General features: G+C 38.1%; 1 pseudogene; it reads right to left on the reverse strand.

Annotated features, from left to right (window-relative positions):
* On the reverse strand, positions 1–5,077 carry LOC114716421 (UDP-glycosyltransferase 83A1-like; annotated as a pseudogene).
* Positions 5,078–10,215: the final 5,138 nt, after the last annotated feature.

Raw genomic sequence — 10,215 nt, forward strand, 5'->3', positions numbered from 1 at the left:
TCATTCTTTGGCCCAGTTAATCAACTTCTTAAAATTCTCTAAATATCGACCACCTTCAGCAATATTATTCATGACGATTTCTTTCCATTTCAAAGAATGCTCTCTTATTTCTTCATCTTTAAGCAACTTCTCCACCTTCTTCTTTATCTCTTCCCTTGTTATAATTCCATTTTCATCCTTTTCGAATCCCATACCAATGTTCCACATATCAGAAACATACGCCTTGTTTTGAAACTGATCACTGAAAAATGGCCAACACAAGAATGGCACACCACTGTACACACCGTCTATAGTAGAATTCCAACCACAGTGACTAACAAAACAAGCCACAGAAGAGTGGCTTAGAACCTTCCTTTGCGGAGCCCAATTGACAATTTTGCCCTTGTCACCTTTAAACCCCCTTGGGAATATGTAGCCATCGGTTGGCTTGTCGGTGTCATTAAGTCGTACAACCCACAGGAAAGGTTTGTCTAAAAGATCGAGTCCGAGTGCAAGTTCTTTGAACTGGTTCGGCTCCATTACTGCTATACTTCCAAAGGAAACATAAACGACAGATCGAGGTGGTTGCTGGTCGAGCCAATTAAGGCAGGTTTGATCACTACAAAAAAATTGACTTTCAGCGGCGACAAAAGTCGCCGCTGAAAGTACAAAAGTCGCTGCCGAAAGTTTTTTGCGGCGACAAGTCGCCGCTGAAAAGTCGTTGCCGTAGCAGCCGTGGCTGAAAACTTTCAGTGGCGACTAAAAAGGTCGCCGTTAAAAGATACTTTCAGCGGCGACTTTTAGAAGTTTCAGCAGCGACAAATGTCGCCGCCGAAAACACTTTCGGCGGCGACATTTGTCGCCGCTGAAAAGCCTTTCAGCGGCGACAAGAGTGTCGCCGCCGAAAGTGTTTTCTGCGGCGACTTTTTTGTCGCCGCCGAAAGTGTTTTCGGCGGCGACTTTTTTGTTGCCGCTGAAAGTAATGCCTAATAGGAATTGGCTTTACCAATGCCACGTCATCACCGCCGGTGCCACGTCATCGTCTCCGGCCGCCACGTCAGCACCGTCGACCTCCACGTCATCGCCATCGGCGGCCACGTCATCACTGCCGGCCGCCACATCATCACTAGCCACCTCCACGTCATTGCCACGTCACTCCTCCTCGCCACGTCATCGTCTAAATATTTTCACCTTAAATGTGTCTTCTTCCAGGTTCGAACTCGTGACCGCATCCCTTCGTGTCCAACCTTCTTGCCGCTGAGCCAGATTGAATTTGTTTATTAATATTGTAAAATAAAATATATATTATTATATTATACTTTTAGCGGCGACAAAAAAAGTCGCCGCTGAAGGTCCACTTTCGGCGGCGACAAAAAAAGTCGCCGCTGAAGGTCCATTTTCGGCAATTTGTTTATTAATATTGTAAAATAAAATATATATTATTATATTATACTTTCAGCGGCGACAAAAAAAGTCGCCGCTGAAGGTCCACTTTCGGCGGCGACAAAAAAAGTCGCCGCTGAAGGTCCACTTTCGGCGGCGACAAAAAAAGTCGCCGCTGAAGGTCTATTTTCGGCAATTTGTTTATTAATATTGTAAAATAAAATATATATTATTATATTATACTTTCAGCGGCGACGAAAAAAGTCGCCGCTGAAGGTCCACTTTCGGCGGCGACAAAAAAAGTCGCCGCTGAAGGTCCATTTTTGACAATTTGTTTATTAATATTGTAAAATAAAATTTATATTATTATATTATACTTTCAGCGGCGACAAAAAAAGTCGCCGCTGAAGGTCCACTTTCAGCGGCGACACTTTTGTCGCCGCTGAAAGTCTTGGTTTCAATGGCGAACTTTCAGCGGCGACTAGAAAAGTCGCCGCTGAAAGTCTTGGTTTCAATGGCGAACTTTCAGCGGCGACTAGGAAAGTCGCCGCTGAAAGTCCACTTTCGGCGGCGACACTTTTGTCGCCGCTGAAAGTCTTGGTTTCGGCGGCGACTTTTTGGTGTCGCCGCCGAAAGTGGACTTTCAGCGGCGACTTTTTTTGTCGCCGCCGAAAGTCGTCGCCTAAAGTCTATTTTTTTGTAGTGGATCTTCTTTCCAGAATGAAGAAGTTGTGTTTTGGTCATCATCTGGTCAAAATGGGCCAATTGATAGGAACTTTGGTGATATTAAAAGTGCACCAGGTTCGAGTTCGTAGGTTGTATTGCAGAGCCACAATTGTCCTAACCTTGTTAAGGTTTGTATCTCTTGTAAGATATGGCCGAAGAAGTACTCATGTATGGATGTTGTTCTTGGTTGGTTTGCCGGGTCCATCACTGGCGTGCCTGGGGGAAGCTGAATCCTTGTTTTTGGTTGGTAGTCCTACAAGCGAATTGCCAAATGAACCGATATAAATATTTATATTGGGCATGGCATTGTGCAGCAAGTCTATGTATAACATGAAAGTATTCTCTTCAGTCTTATAGTGTAAGAGCTAATTAATGTTGGGTTTGGGCTCCTTTTCTATGTGGAAAAAGATTCAATATTTAAAATCCATTTGTATGCTTACATATCAAATTGGAGAGAGGTCAAATTAGGGTAAGAGAGAAGTCTTATGGTGCACAACTTCAGAGAAGAGAGAAGAGAAGAGAAGAGAGAAAAAGAATTGTCGCATCTTCATAGGACCGTCTTGGTAAATTGGCATTTATGCATTTAACAATCATTAGATTGGGCTGAAATTTTGTTAAGAAGTTTGCAACATGCAATACGTCATTTTCAGTTGTTGGATTGTTAATTCATTGTCTGATATGAAAGATATTTAGTTTGCCCTACAACCTTTATTTTTGGTATTTTTTAGCTTCATTCTCTGTTGTAAGCTTGTTGCTTTAGTAGCTTTGCGAGTTGGTTGCACCTGTTTATGCATCTGATGGAGACTCTCTTATATCCTATTTTGATTATAGTGGATTTATGTCTCTTCGGCCTACATGACCCATAGCCTAGCTGGCATTGAGAGGTTTTCCATGTTAATAATTTTGGTTCTCGTGTTATTTAATTTCTACTATATAATTGTTTTATTTTTTACTAAGAAATTCTTGCAAGGAGTGAGAAAATATTTTCACTTCCTATAAATCATGGGCATGAGTTGTGTGTTTTTCTTATCAATTAGAGGATTTACTTTAATTATAAATATAAGACCATAATTTATTTTGTTTTCTAATTTTATAATTGTAAGATATAGTCAAAGAAGGACTTACCTAAGGTTGTCCACGGTAGGTTTGCTGCGTCCATCATAGGCATCTTTGGGGAAAGTTGAATTTCTTGGTTTTTAGTTGGTCGTCCTGTATGCATATTGCCAAATGAACCAGTAGACAAATACTTAAATTGGGTATGACATGAAATGATACATGCAAAAGACAAGTCTATATGTAATACTCGAAGAAATCACTCTGAGATCCACAAAAAAATATAATTATAAAAAATTTTAATGACAAATAAGCAGTATAGATTTCATTGTCATCTTTTACAACAAAGCTTGGCATTCACTTGTTATGGGAGTTTTTATACACTCCTTCATTGACATCACATAGTACTTTTTAAGTATAGGGATTTATTCTGCTTCTAAATATAATATTTCAATGAATTTTGCCTCCCAAATTTATCATTTTTTTTAAACTCTTTCTATTAATTGCATAGTTAAAGGAGGTTTTCAGTAAGGGAGTAGTATCCAACACAAATAATTGAAAAGGATATTTTAGAAAAATTAATATATATTCTTATTTTACGAATAATGTAAGCAATTTAAGTAATTATACTAATCTATATAAATTAGTTATTTAACTCTTAGATTTTGAATTCAAGGAAAGTATAAAACACTAATTAAATTGCCAAATGTGTCTTTGTGTGTGTGTGTGTTCATTAATCTATATACAAAAATAATTTATCTAAATCTGTACTACGGCATAGAATGTATATATATTGTTAATATTCCTCCGGTTATTGATATATGACCTAATTGTTGAATTGATTTTAGTCCTAAATATAAGATCTATTTCTCATATTTATCAATTTTTCCTAAATTATCTCTATGGATACTCCCTCAGTCATAATCAAGTAGAAGAGAGAATGAGGATATTAAGGAAGATGATTATGGTGTTTTAAAAAAAACATATCATATTTCTTATAATTAACTAACTTATCTAATTTTTTTAATTTAATCAAATTAGTTAAATAGGTCTTAAGGACCGAAGAAGTACTAAGTATAAAATAAGATATTTATAACAAGTTATCAATGAAAACGTTTAAATAACTTGAAAGTTTTTATTCAAATTCAGCGTCGATCTTTATTTATAAGCTGTAGAGTTCTTTTAGTATGGGTCTGAAATAGAAGCTGATATCCTTCACGGTGCTAACGGATATACTTTTGATTGGGGTGGGAAACTACTTGATGGGGTTTTATAAATATGAACAAATCCACGTAGGCAGTTGAATTGAGCAAATAGATTAATTAAGAACCAATTAGTCTTACCAGTTTCGGAATCGATAATTCCATCTTGAATCAGCCTTTCAACGCAGTAAAGGGAAGCCATAGAAGTAGCAGAAGCAGGAAACATGACAGCCCCTTTGATTCCCAGTTTGTGACCAACTTCTAAAGCCCATCCCATATTCATACTAACTATTATGCATGAGATCTTACAATCTTCATTCTCATTATTGACTTCTTCAATGAGCTTTGGAAGCTTTTCAGGCATGGTGGTCTTAATCGATTGCAGAAATTCTATTGGCTTACTTCTGTCATCTTCATCACTCAAACCGTCCGGCAGCGTCACCATGTTTATGGGGTTCTTCTTCTTTTTATTGTTGTGTTGGTCAGAAGAAGAAGAAGTTGCAGCCATGGCTCGCTTTTGACTGAACTCTGTGTTCAGAAAAGTGACCTTGCGGCCGTGGTTAGCCAAAATTTGAGAGAACTGCATCAAGGGATTCACATGTCCCAGAACTGGGAAAGGTATCACAAGAAAATGAGGGACAGGGCTCATCTTTGTGGAGAAAGTAGAAAGGATGATTGAATTTTGGAGGACGCGGATTAAGTTTTTAGCTTACTGTGATCAGTGGATTGGTTTCTGATGGCTGTTATATATATAATATATATGTATGTATGTATGTATATTATATGTATATTGTAACCTGGGAAGTATGAATAGTCAAACTGAGGAAAAGTCTTGGGTTTTGTTATCTGATCTGACTTGTGCAAAGTTATAAAATGTCGACATATTAAGAAAACGTGACAAATTTTTTTTCGTTAGTCATGAATTTATTATTTAGGGCGGCTTATTAATGGAATGATTTTTATAGTCTCTCTTCCGTCTTAACTATATGAATTAGTTAATGAGTTTATAATTTTTTCTCAATTATACCTATTGATTACATTAGTGCAAATGATTAAAGGGAATATCTTAGAAAAACCAGCACACATTTGTTTAAAACTAATTTAACTAAACTTTTAATTTTTTAAAATTAATTATCTAGGTTTATATTAAAACTGCTGGAGTGATATAGATTTTGATTCCACAAAGGACATAGCAAAAGAAACATAGGAAGAAATGCTTGGTTAATTCCTTATTATGACCAAAAAGGGCCTGTTGAATAATCATTTATTAGAACTTTTAAATTATGCTATTAAATCATAAAAAGGAAACAATTGTTAGAAACAATCTCACCCAAGAGGGGGGTGAATTGGGTGAGTTACAAAAACTTAAAACTAAAAGCGTGCAAGTATTAAATAAAAACAGAGAGTCAGAGTAAGGAGAATTTTAACCGCAGAGAGGAGACACAAGATTTATACTGGTTCGGTCTAATCCACGTGACCTACTTCCAGTCCCCAGAACACCTCTGAGTATTTCACTATCTTCCAAGATCGACAGGGCTCTTGGTGCCTCGGTACAGTAATTGAATCGCTCAATCACTCCCCCTTACTCCCGTAAGGATACAACCCCTCTCAAGAGTCCACACTCTTGAGTGTCTCTCAAGTTTTTAAAGAAAGTAGTGAATGGCTCTCTTACAGAGTGAATTCAATGATAAACACTGATGCTCAGTAGTATCGTAAAAACAGAGTATTGAATGCGTAACTAAATAATCGCAGGTGGTAGTTCGGGTATTCAATCTCTTCATTAATGCCTCTTCGCGCCTTTTATAGTTGATATCGTTAAATAGCCGTTAGACGGAAGGCTTCTAGCCGTTGTGACTTCGTTTGCGTGTTTCACTGGTTTTAACGGCTCCGCCATTAATGCGTCTGAGTTTCTGACACTGTAGGTCGCAGTCTACGTAATCCCGTTGAAGAGCCGTTGCACTCGTTTTTCATTAATCTGCATATTTCAAACTTAGAACAATGAGAGTTTTGTGGTGAGTGCTTAAATCTTGAATACAGACAGAAAGCTAATCTATCATTCAAGGATTTGTGCCGAAATCATTTATCAGTAAGAAGAACAAAATGTCATTCTGGTTTAGTTTGATCGAAAAAGTGATCGATTACTTGATGATAGATCAAGTTATCGATAACCAGAATGAAGACTTTTCGAAGTAGATCACTAAAATTATCGATCAAGTGTTGGATCATTGACTTTAAGAATTATCATAGAAAGAGGAAATCATTGCATGATCGAAAAGTGATCGATCACATAATTGATCGAACAGATTATCGATAATTTAAATGTTATTGAAATGAAGCTTCAGTCATTGATGATCGAACATCTTATCGATAAATATATAATGCATAATGTTATCGATAAACCATGGGTATATATATTCAATGAAGAACACAGGCTATCTGAAAAGATCGAACATTTAATCGAACAATGAATATTCGAACAAATGATCGAATAAATTATGAAGAGAAGATTAATCCTGTAAGGCAAGGAAACTGGTTATCGATCACCTTTTGTGAAAACATGATTTTCATGGAATTGGATGATCGATCATATTATCGAAAAACCAGTGATCGATAACTTGATCGAACATTCGTTCACCATAACTTAATGCGAATATGTCAATTCTTAGACTCTTTATCGATCACGTTATGTGAAAACTTTTGTTAAGCAAATAAGTTAAAGTTATCGATAATGTTATCGATAATTTAGCTGTAGCAAAACTGAGTAAGAGTAGATAAGGACATTGATTATCGATCATGTGATCGATAATTTTGTGATCAATAAAGTTATCGATCTATCAGTGAATTTGATCACCTGCATTCAGAGAGTTAGAGCATAAAGTTCGAGCACGTAATCGATAAACAAATGATCGAAAATATGATCGATAAACTTGTAACAGAACTAATGTGCAGAACAAGTAGAGAGTGTTACCTTTTATCGAAGTCGTTATTGATGACTGATTTATCGATAACTTGATCGATAAATACACTTCAGATTTGGGTCTCTTATCAGTAACTCGATTGTTTACCTGATATTATCGATCAGCTTATCGATAATTTCCCAAAGTCTTATGTGATATTTACGCTAGCGATTATCGATCATTTTATCGATAAATTATTCATCGAATAGTTCTTCGATCAAAAAGACTACTATAGACCCGATTTATACTTGATCATTTATCTGAAACCTTAGCGATAACTGATTGCTCGATCAGTGATCGATCAAAATACTTAACCCTGAAATTCTGACTTGTTATCATCAAAACTATAATCCTAACATTCTCCCCCTTTTTGATGATGACAAAACACAGGTTATGAATTATTTATCAGAGAGAACATCAACCAGTTTCATATTCTCAAAAAGCATGAAAAAGGGCAGATAAATATTAAGAACACATTATCGATAAAAACACTATCCAGATACATAAAGGAGATAATAATAAAGTCATGACATAGAACCAAAGCCATATAAAGTCAGATAACAAAAAGCAACTCATAAAGCCATATAATCTACGAAGTATCATCAGTTTTCTTCTCCCCCTTTTTGTCAGCATCAGAAGGGGTAGGAACCGAGGGAATGGTTAGGGAAATAGGGAGAGGAGGAAGAGGAAAAAGTGGAGAAATAGATGGAAAATGGAGGGAGTGAACAGGTTGGGGTACAGTGATAAGAGCAAGAGTCGTAGGGACAGAAGTAGAAGTAGATGGAACAGAAGGAGAAGTGGTGGAAATAGGAGAAGTGGGTAAAGGAGAGGAAGGAGGTGCAGGCTCAGGGTGTGGTGGAGAGGGAGGATGGAAGAGGAGATCCTCATAGCTGAAGCTTGTGCTAGGTGGAGTGAAGTGCTGGCAGAGAGAGGTAACTAAGCCTTTAAGCTCTTGGAGTTCCTTGTCCACTGAATTAAACCTCTCGGTGACTTCTCTTTCCAAAACCACCATAGCTTGTTGGTGAAGATCCAGAATCTTAGAGATGCCATCAAACTTCCGGTCAGAAACTTCCCCATAATCTCTGGCAGTGGAGTAGACTCTGGTCTCAAATGCCCGAAGCTCAGCCTGAAACATTTCCCTGAGGGATCTCTCCATAAAAGATGGACCAGGGGTATGAGATGGGGCAGCAGTGGATTCAGCTTCATCCTGGGTCCGAGATGTACTAGCAACAGGTTGCTTTCCCTTATCCTTCTGAGATACTTTCTGTGATGGTGTAAAGGGAACAGAAATCCTCATTTTGTGGAGTTGAGTGAGGCCAAAACCAGGAACCTTAGTCTTGATTTCCCCAGGCTCAAAAGGAGCAATGTTATGTGCCTGAAGGAAATAGGTGGCCAGCTGAGGATAGGGAATTGGGGTTGATCTGGACTTGTTAAGAACAAAGTCCTTCATCTCAGAGTAAATAAGATCCCCAATGTTAATCTTTTCCCCACTAATAATCCGGGCTAGTAGAAGATAATCATCCTGAGTGAGATGTGAGAAGCTACCGGATTTGTTTACCATACACCTAGAATAGATGTAATGGATGATCCTATAGAAGTCACACATCTGCTTAGGTGGGAAATTCAGCTCACCGGGATAATCACTGTTCTGCATTAAGATTCTATAGGCCTTTACTTCATTCATGTCACCACCTCGCACAAAATCTTGAGTCCCTAGCAGCTCATTTATTTTGGCACTGGTTATTTTAAAAGCTCTGCCTCTCAGTGTAACTTTCAGACAATTTTCTATGAGATTGTCTTTATCATCATATTTTTCTACTGATTCCATATTACAGTAGAATCTTTTAACCACTTCGGGACAGTATTCACCACCAATAATTAACCAATTCGAATAATGCTGCAGTGGGTCACTTAAATCAAGCTCAATCTGTTTATTTTTCCTCAGACCCTCTAAATCAACAGATACCACAGGACAGAATTTTCTATTGGCAAAATCGGCCTTATACTTTGCTATATTAACTTCATTATCGAGATTGCCAGATAATAACTCAGAAAATTCAGTGGGTATACCTACAGAAGGGATTTCCCGAGCGACTCCTTCACTTGCCCTCTGTTTCTTCTTTCTCGGTTGCTTGGGGACAGAGATATTCAAGGCTGATTCCACGGCTTTCTGAACTGAGACCCCATCATCCGACTCGGTCTCCGATTCCTCAGTCACAATCGGTAGCTTTGATTTGGACCGGGGAGACTTTCTGAGAGAGGCCGGTTGTTCTTCGGTCCGACTTTCCCGGATTTTCAGAGTAGCTCTCTTCTTCGTTGATTCCTCCCTCACCTTCGGTCTGTAGCGCTTTCGAGTACCCGAGCAGTGGTGTCGCTCGATTGAGGCTGTTTCTCCGGTGCTTCTCCCTTTTCCACGTTCGGTTGCTTCACCCGAGCCATTTCGGAGGTGCTGAGCGAGTTTTTGACAGATTAATCGGTGAGTTTGAGGTGGGTGAAGGTTGGGAATGCAGCAGAGAAGGATTCGATCGGTGTAACGGTGGAAGAATTTAAGATAGTGGTGAAAATCGACCGTTGCGAAGAGCAGGGGACGGGAAATGTTCGAGTTAGGGTTCGAAAAACTGACGGATGGATTTCAGAACAGTACCGTTATAGTTCTTGAAATTATCGATTAAGTTATCGATCAACACTTGATCGATCACGTGTTCGATAATTATGAAGAACACACTTGAACAAAGATCAGTTTTATCGATTACGTTATCGATCATGCATTTATCGAACATATTATCGATAAAATAAGTAAAAAGAAATGCGTACCTGATGTAATTTATCGAATATTTGTTCGATAATTAAGCTTATCGGTCAGCTTATCGATCAATGCTTACCAAATTTGACGGATGAGTCTCGGAACCTTGAGG

The sequence above is a fragment of the Neltuma alba genome, unplaced genomic scaffold (assembly GCF_004799145.2).
Source record: "Neltuma alba isolate B1F8T4 unplaced genomic scaffold, ASM479914v2 tig00011656_pilon, whole genome shotgun sequence".
NCBI classification, from domain to species: Eukaryota; Viridiplantae; Streptophyta; class Magnoliopsida; order Fabales; family Fabaceae; genus Neltuma; species Neltuma alba.